Source organism: Rhinatrema bivittatum, unplaced genomic scaffold (assembly GCF_901001135.1).
Source record: "Rhinatrema bivittatum unplaced genomic scaffold, aRhiBiv1.1, whole genome shotgun sequence".
In the NCBI taxonomy this organism is placed as follows: domain Eukaryota; kingdom Metazoa; phylum Chordata; class Amphibia; order Gymnophiona; family Rhinatrematidae; genus Rhinatrema; species Rhinatrema bivittatum.
The window spans coordinates 139,667-143,217 of NW_021820675.1; the positions used below are offsets into that span (position 1 = coordinate 139,667).

General features: G+C 36.2%; 1 long non-coding RNA gene across 2 annotated transcripts; it reads left to right on the forward strand.

The window, feature by feature from the left end:
• Positions 1-934: 934 nt before the first annotated feature.
• Positions 935-2,000, forward strand: LOC115081939. 2 transcript variants are annotated; one of them, XR_003854036.1, is made up of 2 exons: positions 935-1,333; positions 1,433-2,000. It is a non-coding gene; the product is annotated as an uncharacterized LOC115081939 (long non-coding RNA). The 2 variants fall into 2 exon arrangements; XR_003854037.1 differs by having other exon boundaries at positions 935-1,315.
• Positions 2,001-3,551: the final 1,551 nt, after the last annotated feature.

A 3,551-nucleotide genomic window follows, 5' to 3' on the forward strand; every position in this document is an offset into this window, starting at 1 on the left:
TAATGAGTCCATCTGGCTACACGCCAGGAAATGTTTGGATTACTTACCTGGTAATCCCCTTTTCCTTAGTGTAGACAGATGGACTCAGCATCCCGCCCCGCTGCCTGTATGCATGCGTTTCACCGAATCCAGGTAAGCCATGCCTTTGGTTACATTAGTGCGTACACTCTACCAGGTGTCTCCGCCGTCCGGTTGGGAATGCTGGCAGTCTCCAGCCACTGTCAATCGGTCAGGGGAATCTTGTTTTCACTTTTCACTGAGCGTCAGTACACACATCCATAACAGCTTTTGCAAGGAAGATTACTGAGTCGCTGCGCTTCCTGTGGGGCTATATACGCCCCCGTACTGACGTCAGATCCGTCTCCAACTGCTAGTACACGGATACTATCCCATGCGTACTGAGTCCATCTGTCTACACTAAGGAAAAGGGGATTACCAGGTAAGTTATCCCAACATTTTTTGACACCCCATTTTTTGATATCCCAAAATTTTTTGAGACCCCAATTTTTTGACACCCCTATTTTTTGACACCCCTTTTTTGACACCACCTTTTTTTCACACCCCAAAATTTTTTTACATCCCATTTTTGACACCCCTTTTTTTGACATCCCAAAATTTTTTAACACCCCAATTTTTTGACACCCCTTTTTTGAGACCCCAATTTTTTGACACCCCTTTTTTGACAACACATTTTGTTCACACCCAAAAACATTTTTTACATCCCATTTTTTACACTCCTTTTTTTCACATCCCAAAATTTTTTGAGACCCCAATTTTTTAACACCCCTTTTTTGAGACCAATTTTTTCACTCACAAAATTTTTTTACATCCCATTTTTGACACCCCTTTTTTTTGACATCCCAAAATTTTTTGAGACCCCAATTTTTTGACACCCCTTTTTTGACACCACATTTTTCCCCCCAAAAATTTTTTTACATCCCATTTTTGACACCCCTATTTTTGACATCCCAAAATTTTTTAAGACCCCAATTTTTTGACACCCCTTTTTTGAGACCCCCAATTTTTTGACACCCCTTTTTTTGGGAGTAAGAAAAGGATTGAATTTACTCATGATGGTTATTAGTTTATGCAGGTATTGGATACAAATATATATAGGATAGCCATGTTGAGTATTATTGTAGGATAACAACATTGGGGGTAAGAAAAGGTTTGAATTTACCCATGTTGTTTACTATTTTATGCAGGAATTGGACAAATGTGAGCAGTTCCCTTTCAGAAATCTATTAACATCATTTTGCCTGCAAATGTGTGCTCGCAAGCGAAGCATATGTACAGCGGTTTGCAAATAACTGGGGTGATTAAAATTTTTCTGGTTGGTACGGAGTATTTTAGGTGATGGTGCACAGGGTGGTTATCCCCGTAATAAAACAAGTATCTGTTCTAATTGCATGAAATATGTTTTTATGGTTAGTTGGAGAATTGATTGCTCCGTGCAAAGTGATATGCACTTAATGATCTTCATGGAATTCACGAAAGTTATTTCAATACATGGATGTTGAACATGAACATGAACATGCAGATACAATATTGATGTGAACAACTCAGCAGTATATCCCTGAAGAAGCCCCCAGGAAGGGGCGAAACGGGTGTCCCGTCGGGTATTACATTGTAGGGTACATTATATTGCATTGGTAGATTAACTAGTATATTTGGAATAATGAAAGATACTATGTATCAGGTTTCACACTTGGGAGTCTTGAACAATATAATAATATGCTATGTAATAGAATACGGGTTAATAAAAATTGCAGATACTAGGTATCGTGTTATAACAACTGATATTGTTGAATGTTTAATGCACTGCACTGGGCATTTATATTGTAGATGCATATGTTCTTTTTATTATATGGTATGTTGTGATGGTATGTGTGATGTGTATGATGTGTATATTTTAAATGTGGATATGATGTATTGCACGTAGCATTGGTGATTAAAATGTATCTTGATATTATGTCGAAATAAACTATTTATATAATATATTTTGGCTTCAAATTGAGCCGAGTTCCTCTGGGTCAGTAAGGTATTTAACCCTTTTTTGACAACACATTTTGTTAACACCCAAAAACATTTTTTACATCCCATTTTTTACAACCCTTTTTTTGACATCCCAAAATTTTGAGACCCCAATTTTTTGACACCCCTTTTTTTGGACCCCAATTTTTTCACCCCCCAAATTTTTTTACATTCCATTTTTTACACCCCTTTTTTTGACATCCCAAAATTTTTTGAGATCCAAATTTTTTGACACCCTTTTTTTTGGACCCCAATTTTTTGACACCCCATTTTTTTCACACCCCAAAATTGTTTGACACCCCATTTTTTGATAGCACAACATTTTTTACACCCCATTTTTATACCTCTTTTTTTGACACCCCTTTTTTTGACATCCCAAAATTTTTTGAGACCCCAATTTTTTGACACCCCTTTTTGAGACCCCAATTTTTTGACACCCCTTTTTTGACACCACATTTTCCCCCCCCAAAATTTATTTACATCCCATTTCTGACACCCCTTTCTTTGACATCCCAAAATTTTTTAATACCCCAATTTTTGGACAATCCTTTTTTGAGACCCCAATTTTTTCACTCCCAAAATTTTTTTACATCCCATTTTTGACACCCCTTTTTTTGACATCCCAAAATTTTTTTACACCCCATTTTTTACACCCCTTTTTTTGACATCCCAAAATTTTTTGAGACCCCAATTTTTTGACACCCCTTTTTTGAGACCCCAATTTTTTGACACCCCCTTTTTTGAGACCCCAATTTTTTGACACCACATTTTTTTCACGCCACAAAACTTTTTTACACCCCTTTTTTTACACCCCTTTTTTTGACATCCCAAAATTTTTTGAGACCCCAATTTTTTGACACCACATTTTTTTCACACCCCAAAATTTTTTTACACCCCATTTTTAACACCCCTTTTTTGACACCACATTTTTTGACATCCCAAAATTTTTTGAGACCCCAATTTTTGACACCCCTTTTTTGACACCACATTTTTTTTCAAAATTTTTTTACATCCCATTTTTGACACCCCTTTTTTTGACATCCCAAAATTTTTTGAGACCCCAATTTTTTGACACCCCTTTTTTGAGACCCCAATTTTTTGACACCCCTTTTTTGACAACACATTTTGTTCACACCCAAAAACATTTTTTACATCCCATTTTTGACACCCCTTTTTTTAATCCCAAAATTTTTTGAGACCCCAATTTTTTGACACCCCTTTTTTTGACATCCCAAAATTTTTTGAGACCCCAATTTTTTGACACCCCTTTTTTGAGACCCCAATTTTTTTACACCCCTTTTTTGACACCACATTTTTTTCACACCCCAAAATTTTTTTACATCCCATTTTTTACACTCCTTTTTTTGACATCCCAAAATTTTTTGAGACCCCAATTTTTTGACACCCCTTTTTTGACACCACATTTTTCCTCCCAAACATTTTTTTACATTCCATTTGACACCCCTTTTTTTGACATCCCAAATTTTTTTAAGACCCCAATTTTTTGACACCCCTTT